Source organism: Orbicella faveolata, unplaced genomic scaffold (assembly GCF_042242905.1).
Source record: "Orbicella faveolata isolate gen_17 unplaced genomic scaffold, um_ofav_v1 contig_47, whole genome shotgun sequence".
Lineage (NCBI taxonomy): Eukaryota > Metazoa > Cnidaria > Anthozoa > Scleractinia > Merulinidae > Orbicella > Orbicella faveolata.
The window spans coordinates 6,402,501-6,412,500 of record NW_028301577.1 but is presented as its reverse complement, the minus strand read 5'-3'; the positions used below and the strand labels follow the sequence as shown (position 1 = coordinate 6,412,500).

The window sequence follows — 10,000 nt, the reverse complement described above, 5'->3', positions numbered from 1 at the left end:
CGCCACTTCATCCATGTCCAATCGGAAGAAAAACCGAAGCCAATCGCGGCTTGTTCGCACACGTTTTCCTGCGCTTCGCGTCAGCAACATGCATTTACTGCGAGATTTTGATTGGTTTATTGGATTGTCTGTGCGTGACTGGCTAGAGTGTGTAGAGTGCTCGCGTCAAAAATTGCAGTCTTTAAGTGACAAGACAATTATATTAATGTAGACGGCGTCAAAATAAACCAAACAAAGCATAGCAGAGCTCTTGGGCTGAACATAGATGAAAACCTATCCTAGAAGGAACACATACACGCAATTTCGAAAAAAGTCGCTTCCAGTATCGGTGCACTTAAGCGAGTCAGATCTTTTATTTCCATGCACACTGCTATTAAAATATATAGAGGTCTTATCGAACCCCATTTTGATTACTGCAGTGTTGTTTGGGATGGCTTGTCTCGACAGCTGAGTGAGAAACTTCAAAAACTACAAAATCATGCTGCCAGAGTGATTACTAAATCTATTAAGTTATGACACGAACTCTAGCTATCTTCTCAACTCGCTCAGCTGGGACAACACTAGTGGTGCTGTCATGGCAAAAACTCACACTCATTTTCTCCAAAGCGAAAATCCATTTTTGATTTTTATCAAATATTTCTATTTTGCGCTTCGACCCCCATGTGTGGCAGTTTTGGCATGGCCTCAGTAGTTGTGCGTTTTATGGGGGTACAAAGGCATTTTTCACGTGGCATGGTGTCATAGTATAAACTCACTGTGAAGGAACATTTTTACTGCTTTATCATGGGGTACATGAGCACAACCGAATTGATACGAAGCATTTCGTCCATTGCGTGACTTTCTCGGAAGAACAGGAAGTCTATGATTCTTAGAAAAGCAGGAAGTCTATGATGTAATACCACAGGGACTTTCCCAATGAGTCATTAATTTGCTATTGTTTTCAGGTTATGAGACAGTCGTATGATCTCTCTCAACCAATCAGCAAACTAGTCAGTTAGCTTATAGTGGTTTAGCATTTCAAACTCTTTCACATTTTCACCTCAGAGTTTTGAGTCTTGGTATTCGCTGTTGTGGTTCTTTTTGAAAGTGTATAGGATAAAAGATGGAGGCTAATATTCCTAAAGGCCCAACACTACTTGCAATCTCAAGACATAGAGATGCTGTATATGCAGTGCAGGATATAATTGAATGGGTGAAGAAGTCTAGTGGAAGGGAAGACGACAACGATCCTCAAAGTTATAAAGAAATAAGACTTATGCAAGACGTTTGGAAATCACAATCATGTGGAGATGGAGTGTTGTTCGGAAGAGATGCCGCTAAGGAATTAGTATGGTCTGAGTTCTTCCTCAAAAAACGATGACTGGGTACTAAAACACGATATTAGACAAGCAGGGACAACTGCGAACGTTTTATAAGCTGTTTTCTCCGTATAAGAAAGTATTGAGATGTAAGTTATCGTTTATATGGTTCGTAAAGAATGGTAAAACAATTGTTGATTATCTTAAAAGTCATAGAGAGGTAGCACTACCGTGGACCCATGAACTGGACTGTGCTTGCGGCACATGTGATTTCGCCACAGCTGTGGCGTGATGTAACGACTTTTGATTTTGTTACTAACTGCAAGGTAATGTCTCGATACAGTCTTCGCTGGTTTGAATAATGTTAGCGACAAAACGCCACAGCTGTGGCGTGACGTCACATAAATATAATCTCTACTAATAGTATAGAATGGTGTAATGTTAAGGCAGAGATCAGAAAGATAACTTTTTATTCCAGCTAACGAGTACAAGCACACGTGTATATTCTGTCTCGTTCTACTGCGCATGCTCAAAACCTGATATGTTTACATCTCCACCCTAAAAACTTTGCCGGGTGAAAGAAACAAACTTGGTCTCTAAATTGGAACCTAAATAACGCAAGTATTGTTCAAATTGAATCCAACGCAACAAAATTCTCAGACGGCTAAGCCGAGTTGTTCTGATTAACAAAGTTTAAAGGTCCAGCCTTAATGGCTTCTTTACAACACGACCACTTCTGGTTGTCAGATGTTGGTCGGCACTTCCCTCACCAACTGTAGCTGGTTTCTGGGGTGTCTGGGGTAATCCTGGTGACGGGACTTGGTGAGATGTAAATGTAGGTGCACCGGGCTGTGGTGGATTGTCTTGGCTAGAGAGCAGTTGACCTTCAAGGCTTGGTGCTACTTGGCCTGACGGTTTTAACTGTATTCTGTTGCGCCTTAGTTCAGAACCACTGTTTGTCTCTACAATGTAGGATCTTGGCTGGTTCATTTGCTCTTTCAGTGTTGCCGGAGTCCAGGTCTTGGTTTTTGGTTGAAACACCGATACTGGTTGGCCTGGTACTAGCTTTTGTAGCTCACGTGTGGACTTGCCATCATGCTGCTGTTTCTGAACATCTTGGCGGTGCTGCAGCTGATCTTGGTGCCATTCTTTTGCTTGTGACCGTTGGAGTCGTCCTTGGTGTATGATTTGTAACATCTGTGGGCGTAGCTTACTGGGAATTACGAGTTTGTGTCCCTTGAGAATGAGGCCATTTTCAACACTCAGGTTCTCTCTGAAGTTCCAGAACTCTTTCAGGTCTTGTGGGCACTCATTTGGATATTCTGGCCATCCATGATGCACGACATCTTTTAAGTGACTGAGTACAACGTCTTGATCAGTGTACTCTCGTACTTCATCTAGTTTGGCAGGGCTGGCTGGCAGTGTTCGAGAGATTGTGTCCAGTTCCACCACGGGGACTTCGTTGTCTTCTGCAGGGGGCTCCATGTGGCTAATCCTGGAAAGGGCGTCTGCTATCACGTTGCTTTTTCCTTGAATGTACCTGATCTCCACGTTGTATTTGGCCATTTTAAGTAGGAGCCTCTGAAGACGTGGTGGTGCGCTCGATATGCTCTTCTTCCAGATGCTTTCGAGCGGCTTGTGGTCAGTTTCGATGACCACCTTCTTACCAAATACGTAATGGTTAAGCTTTTCAAGCGACCAACAGGCAGCGAGTAACTCTCGCTCTATGTTGCTGTATCGAGACTCAGTTTCAGTTAGTGATCGACTGGCATAGCACACTGGTTTGCCCTCTTGCGTCAACACACATCCAATGCCTTTAAGGCTTGCATCAGACTGGATTAGGTTCTCCTTTTCTGGGTCGTAATAGGCTAGGACTGGTACTTCAGTGATTGCTTGTTTGAGGTTCTGGAATGCCCTTTGGTGTTCTGGTTGCCACACGAATGGTACATCTTTTTTCATCAGCTGTCGCACAGGTTCTGACACTTGGGCTAGAATGGGTGAGAACCTGTTCAGGTAGTTAATCATGCCCAAAAAGCACTGCAGCTCTGTAAGGTTCTTCGGGGATGGCATATCACGGATTGCTTTGATTTTGGTTTCGCCAGGGCGGATCCCGTCGGGGGTCCATGTGAGCCCGAAGAAGGATGCTTCCTTCACATTAAACTGGAATTTGTCCGGATTAAATCTCACATTGTTCTCTCTTGCTGTGTCAAGGACAGTTAGTATGTGCTGATCATGTTGTGCTTCGCCCGTGCCATAGACAAATGTGTCATCTGCAATACCGCTGAGCCCTTCAAGTCTGCCAAAGACCATATCCATTTTTTCTTGAAACACATCTCCACTGCACGTAAGGCCAAATGGAAGTCTTGTCCATCTATGCTTTCCCCATGGGGTGTTAAAGGTGCACAGCCTACTGCTTTCCTCGTCAAGACTAACTTGCCAAAATCCACTGCGTGCATCAAGGATACTGAAGTGGGTGGAGCTGCTGACTTTCGGTATCACATCATCTATGGTTCTCACATAGTAGGGGTTGCGCTTGATTGCTTTATTGAGATTCCGAGGGTCCAAGCACAGACGGATCGACCCGTTGGGTTTGATGGTGACCACAGCAGAGTTAACCCAAGGGGTATATTCATCTTGGACCTCAACCAGAATTCCAGATTCTTTTAACTGGTCTAGCTCTTCTATGTAGGCTTTCTGTAGTTGTACTGGAACCTGTCTTGGAGCATGCTGTACTGGGGGAATGTCAGGGTTAGTTTCAATGTGGTACAGGGGTCCTGGAAAGCAGCCAATTCCTGTAAAGACATCCTGATATTCTTCCAACAAATAGTCCTTTGTCAGTGGGAAGGGGTGTTGTTTGCCTCTGATGTCAAATAGTTTGACAGTATTTGCATTGGGCATGGGCTTTTCACTTTGTGCAACATTCTGGGTGGTTGCATTTGTGCTGGCTGTGACTGGCCAGTTGAGCTTTAGGAGGTTCAGATTTTGTGCAGACATGTTACCAATTATGGCAGGGCCATCAACGTCAACAACTTCTGCTTGGATAACTCTGGGGTTGGAATTGTTAGGACCCTTCACATATATTTGGCAAGATCCAAGATTTGGGATCTCGGCTCCACCATAAGCGGTTAACTTCACTGTAGGTTGTTGTAAGCTTAGTGTCTCAGGGCTTAGTTGCTTGTATAGGGACTTGGGTATAATGTTTGTTTCAGCACCTGAGTCTATCTTACAGAGTGCATTCATTTGTTTTCCTTCTGGCTTCAGTGTCAAGGAGACTTCTAGCAGAGCCTTTTCTCTACAGGATACAACGTTTACACTCATGGCCAGGGGTGTTGCTTCAATTGGGCCCAGGAACACATAATCATCTAATGATTGGGTAGGCTCTGACTCAGGTATGGCATTGTTATTACTAGTAGCTTCAATCTCATGCACATCCTTCTTTTTAAGTTTTGAAAAGCATACCTTGGCAAGGTGTCCCACCTTTTGGCAGTAATGACACGTTGCATTTCTTGCTGGGCACTGTTCATGAGAGTGAGGGCCCCAACCACAATTCCTGCAGAACTACGTTTTTCCTGACTTGTTGCCTTTTGGGTTTTGCCTTGATCCACCAGCTACTGGGTTCAGCTGGTCGCTTTGGAATTGGTTTCTCCTGGTTGAGCTAACAGGGTGTACTGCTGACACTACTGGGTTCATTGGCTGAAGCTGCTTGTCTGCTGATTCGTCTGCTTTTGCCATTTCTCTAGCTTTACTAAATGTCAGAGCATTTCCTTCTTTGAAACACTCCTTTCTGACATGGTCTGAATTCATGCCGAGTACAAGGAAGTCTCTCAAGAATCTATCATGATGTTCCGATGGATAGTTGGCTTTTTCTTTGACAAGGATTCTAAGCTTTGCAATAAATTCTTCTAACGATAGTGTACCTTGTCGAAGATTGTGTAGCTCCCAGTGGGCGATCAGCTCGTTTGAGTGAGGTTTCACGTAGTTTTCGAATTTCTTCCAGTAGTTTTCCAGTTTCTTTTGTTCGTCTGCCGAGAGGCCCCAGCTGTTGAACAGCTCCAAGCCGTGCTCACCGGCCCAGTAAAGCAGGTGCTTACACTGAATTTCTTCGTCAATTTTGGCCATCGGGCCCGTAAAGAGCAGTTCACAGCGTTGTTTCCACATTTTGAAGCGTGAGTATAGGTTTTCATCCGTGCTCCAGTCCATGGTTGGACCCTTGTCAATGAATGAGGCGCTGGCGGCCACGTTGTTTTCTTGAATCGATCGTACACGTGTCGTTCGGAAATTACTTCACTCTTCCACCTTCTCCAGTGTATCGAGCTAAATGGTATGTTTGGTTACTTCGCGATCCCACTTCTGACACCATGTAATGTTATGGCAGAGATCAGAAAGATAACTTTTTATTCCAGCTAACGAGTACAAGCACACGTGTATATTCTGTCTCGTTCTACTGCGCATGCTCAAAACCTGATATGTTTACAAATGGAATATTGTAATTCTGAAATTCACGATGAATTAAAGGTTATGGAAGAGTCTACATGTCCTTTTTGTGGTAAACAACTAGAAGATGTAACAGTGATATATGAGTCATGCTGTGAAAATATGAATCTGATAAAAGATAATGGAGCTAATGTGTGCCGCTCTTGTGCTTCTGTTCACTATTATGATTATGCTCGTGAGAATATTGATTTTTATGAAAATATATTCAAAATAAGGAGGAAGTCGGTATATCACAGGGAGTACCATTTACGCAACAGGATTGATTTTCTGAGTAGTAAAAATGAGGTTCAGATAACCTTTAAGGATAAGGAAAAAATAATTCGGATTTTTTATGAGATAGATAAGATACTTCCACAGATCAACGGTGATCGAAAACGTATGATTAATATAGATTTTATTTTGAAAAAGATATATAAAATGATGGATATACAAGAAAAATACATCAAGATAACGAAATCGAAGAAGACGTTAGCTTTCTATGAAAAATACTGGGGGAACGTTCTATTGTTAATAGGTGATAAAATTCAATCAATAATCAATAAGTAAATTTTTCATCGTATATTTAACAATTATTCCATGAGCGCGCGTTGGATATGAGATGGTAAATAGCCAACGAGGCCCGTAGGGCCGAGTTGGCTATAACCAATCTCATATCCAACAAGCGCGAATGGAATAATTGTTTTATTAAATTCGGTGCTTTTGTATTCTTGGAAATATAGCTTAATTTTATTGGATTTTAATTTTACAAAACGACCGGAAGTCGATGTGACAAAAACAACAAGTGGGAAATCACATGACATGCGCGCCGTTTGTAAAATTAGTTGAATGAAAAATTTGAGAGCGAAGCAAGCGAATTTGCTGAATGAAATTGCAATCAAGTAAAATTCAAGAAACGTCTATCAAATGAAGGAGATATAACCTTGGTCAGAAAGTTTGAAAAGCGTTCAAGTTCGAGTCATGGAGAAGAGCCAAATAATTGTGCACTTGCACATTGCCATTGTAATAATGCTGCGGAAAACTTTGATCGCCATGTGACACAGACGTTGTGCCAAAATTATTCTCGACAAGATCTCTCTCAGGATTCCCTTGCTTTGAAAGCCTTGGCATTTCGAGCTGTATGTGTGGAGTTCATTGTTGGTCAGTTTTAGAGTCAAGGACAGAAATTATTTTAGCGTCAGATTCATCTTCAGAATCTCCGAGGCCACCTGGTGGTTTTTCGTGGCTGGTAAAGAACCGGGCTTACTTCGGTTCAGCTCAAAACACTCAACTCCTTGAGGTGTTTTTCGCAAGGACAGAATTGTTGGTGCTAGCTGTCGTTGATTCTCTCGTCGTCGTCGACCAAAAAAGAGACTGAGATGAAACTAGGTCGTCCTCTGTAGCTGTGCGGGATTCAGCTTGCTCTCGGCTGATCCGAGCTTGCTTACTCGAATAGTTTCCTCATCTGCTCATTGGAAACTGGTTTCTTATGGACTACGCCGGCAATTATGCCTGTTTACCTGCGGCCTTTTACAAATGCATATGCTCTAATAACTTATTTGCCTGGTCAGAGATAATGGAAAACGGTTTGTTGTGCGGCGGCGTGCGAAGGAAATGATCAACTGGCGGCTTTAATGGATTTAATCAATGAACTTTTGCAATTTACGTGTCATTTTTCTTCCTCGCAGACGAGTAAAAACACTTCAACTGAACATTCAGTTCTTCTTTTGACATTTCTTATATCGGTTTCGAAAATTTGGTGCTACCAGGACTAGCAAGCCATTCTGTTCAGGTAAAATTTGTTTTTGTTACATAATCTTCATGAATGCGTAAAATCTCGCCGGTCATATTTTAATTTTGCAACTTTAAGGGAAACTTAACGTACACGTGCCGTTAAATATTCTTATCTCGAGCTTTGTGGCTTTTTTGTTGTTACTGGGACGGCATTGTCCATAATTCCCTGTATTTCCTGTGTAGATAGCTCACCAAATGTGCTTTTTTTCATCCATTTTCTTTGTCGACGAAACTTCGCTTCACGCGAAAAAGCTCATGCCGAGCGACATTTGCCGCTTTCATTTCCATATAAGGGCAAACGCAGGTATAATGGCTGGTAACCGAGATCCAGTGAACCAATCAGAAAGCTAGAATTGCATTATCCAAGGCTGAGAATTTAATAAAAGTAGATATTTGTCAACGATAGGACTATTGTCACAAACATAGTTATCGATATTGTTCATGGTGATATGCAAACATGAAGGCTTGAAATCACCTACTCTCATCGTATCTTTGATAGCGTTCAGTAGATGTTGATAACTTTGATAGGCGTATGTACAATTCTGTATCTTCAGATCAAGGTCTTTATGCTTCATCCATGATTGGATAAGTAATGATACTGTAGAGATTGCAACAAGAGACACACCACTCGTAGCTATTGCGCTGGCGACGCCTCCTGATGCGAAGACAATAGAGAGACTATTACCTAATAATTTCCATCGTTTAAGGCGTTTTGCAGCTTGTTTGAATGCCCAACATTTACGATGGTAATGTATGTAATAGGCCTTTAATTCCTTGATTTGAGGTTCTGTTAGTTTGTCTAAGATATGGTTCCAATCGAAGATGCTTCTACGTCTGTCAGTCATTGGATATATATATAATAGTTTATATTATAATCCTTTTGGATAAGCAGAAAATTATTCCGATAACCTGACCACATAAGGGATTCCTTTTTATGTAGTCTGGTGTTATATTTTCAGGTATGATATAAGTATATCCACGATCCAACGAATGATTATTGTAGAACCTCCCGAAAGCGTCGTGTAGGATGCTGTGGCTATGTATTATATCTGACCAACCAAGTGTCCCCTCTAGTAGCCATGTAATACATCCGTTTCCAGGTCCTATCAGACCTAATCCAACATCATTCAATTCGATGATGTCGTCTACTGATATGTATGTCTTGAAATGCTTGTGGTATAAATATTGATATACTAGTGCTGATTTCAATATGACATCATTGATTTGACTGTGCTCTTGCTTTGTTTTATTGAAGAAGTATTTAACATATTTAAGTACCTCTTTTATCATATAATATATGGTTGGATTAATTAATTATAATTAAGTATATCCTTGGGTTAATGCCCATGAGAGTAAGTTACTAACAACAATATCTAAATTGTTTACTGTGGTTGTCAGAGTTTGGATCTGATTGTCGACATACCGTTTGTGACATCCATCAGATACAACCTGTGGGTCACTTACATTATGAAGGAAATGATTCTTAAAATCGACATTTGTATTGAATGTTGTATGACCATTTTCGACATCTACCAAAGGGTCGTATACTGTTGATGGTAAATTACTAGCGAACCCTTCTACCCCATAGACTACAGCATTGGCATTTTGGAATAGATTTTGTGATGTTGGACTACCATCTAGATGATATTGGAATGTTATAAATATCCTTGGACTTGCATTACCGATTAAGTCCTGTTCTTTTTGGAAAACTACTCTCTTTTTAATATAATTTGAGAATCTCACACTATGTTGCAAATCAATATTTATACCAGAAGTTGATAAAATAATATCAGTATTATCATCAACATTATCACAGTAGAATTCAATGACAAGGGTGTATTTTCCGATTGGTACTTTATTTGATGGAAGGACTATTGAAAATTGGACATTATGTACATTATCGTTTCCAACTAATGACCTTTTCATCTGAAAATCCCATACAGATTTATTTATTCTATGTGTACCAACGTCTTTACTTATTATTTGGAAATTTACACCAGAATAGGTGGAATCTGTTGTTGTGTATATTGCTTGTTCCATTAAATAACTAAATTTATTCGTCATATCACTTGGGTGGATATGGGATTCTCCGATTAATGTATGGACTTCAGACTCTGTCATATATCCATCTACGGATACATTACTTATATTATGGTTTCCCATATCTAAGTTCCCTGTCATGGATCCACCTGAAGTATTCAATTTACTTGATAATTGTGTATCACAATAATTTTTGGTACTAACATCATTCGGGTTTATCGGTTGTCCAGCATTTACTGCGCGATGTAATCCCATATTAATATTACCATTCATACTTTGAGTGCCGTCTAATAACATAGTATCCCCTATATTACTTTTAGCTGATAGTTCAGTATCAATATAACTTCTATTGACTAGATCCGTGGGCTGTGTTCCTATTCCATGGCGTGTGATAACCT

The 10,000-nt window shown here is 40.9% G+C and overlaps 1 protein-coding gene across 1 annotated transcript in view; it reads right to left on the bottom strand.

Moving 5' to 3' along the window:
* Positions 1–10,000, bottom strand: part of LOC110045132 (solute carrier organic anion transporter family member 4A1-like) — a 37,318-nt gene that overhangs the window by 6,038 nt on the left and 21,280 nt on the right. The window lies entirely within an intron of this gene.